The sequence below is a fragment of the Penaeus vannamei genome, chromosome 5, assembly GCF_042767895.1.
Source record: "Penaeus vannamei isolate JL-2024 chromosome 5, ASM4276789v1, whole genome shotgun sequence".
Classification (NCBI taxonomy): Eukaryota; Metazoa; Arthropoda; class Malacostraca; order Decapoda; family Penaeidae; genus Penaeus; species Penaeus vannamei.
Window position 1 is genome coordinate 25,768,552 of NC_091553.1, and position 1,475 is coordinate 25,770,026.

Sequence of the window (1,475 nt, forward strand, 5' to 3'; positions counted from 1 at the left end):
TTATATATACAGACATGCATATTCACAGAAATAAACCAATATCTGTCTATCTGTCTGGTAGGTATACATTTGTCTATCCATCTACCCGGTAGATATGCATGTCTAAATTGATAGATATTTATTCATTTCGGTATATATGCATGTCCCTAGAATGAATATTCGTCGGTTTCGCACCATTCTAACAAGCCGGTCGATTGCACTGAGATATTCTGGGCATTTCTTTTGTTTTGTTTTGTACTCCTGTTTCGACAAAGTGTATTACCTCTAAATATGTGCGTCATTTATAGTCTATAAAGTATATATATCACATTTAATGTATAAACATACCACCAGTATGTACAGTATTTATGGAAATATTGATAAATGAATGCATACATATTTATATGTGTCTTTATTGTATATCTATGAGTGTATTTGTATAGACAGACCGACGTGTGTGTGTGTAAATACCGGTGCAATTTTTAAACATTAAATGCCTCATTCATTATCTATATAAAACATGCAATGTTGTACATATTTTGTTAAATCTTATAAAAGTACTAAAATGCTCCATTAACTTTATTTAAAGTAAGAATACACCCGGAAAAATATTCTGCAAATACCCGGAAAATCTGGAATTATGACGTTCGGAATCGGACACGGGTGATACGTGTCTCAATCCTTGGTTTTGTCTTTTACTCAACGAGAATTTGTAACGGAATGCGACGAGTATACGGTTAGAGAATGTCTATCTCAAGTTTGAATTGTCGATTCCATGATTAGCGCTCCCGTTGCAATGCATACATGTGCGTTTGCGTGTGCGTGAGTATACGCATTTATGTGTGTCCGTACGTGGGATACGTATGTATGTGTGTCCGTATGTGAGATACGTATATGTATGTGCCCGTATGTGTATACGCCTACGTGTGACATACATGTGTACTTATCCATGAATATGGACTGAAAATTACCCGGAAATCAGAATTTGTCCCAGCGCTTGCACTTCCGGCGGTGAGTGAAGAACGAGACATTTCTCGAAAAAAAAATCTGAATTATTGTATATTAGCACCAGCATGGCAGTATGTTTGCTGTAATACTAAAATAGCGTCCTTTTTCTACGTGTGTGAAATCATTTATGTTATACATGCTGATAGCCACGTAATGTCTTTTATATACTATATATCTCTTGGAAAATGCACCTTAATCCTATTGGTAAAAAATGATCTGGCAACACATCTTGGTCAGTACTAAAATATTTTCATATATGTATTTGTACAAATGAAATATATTAGAACAATTAATATTGATTACTGTTATAAAACAATTGATACATAGAAGACTCGCTATTAAAATCTTATCAGAATACAAGACAAGTGTATGATGACACAAGTCAAAAGTTCATTCCACAACACAAGTTTTAAAATCACATGTACTGCAGATGCACCAGGGCTTCTCGGCTGGTTTGTGAGCTCGGGTGAGTGAGCAACACAACCTTG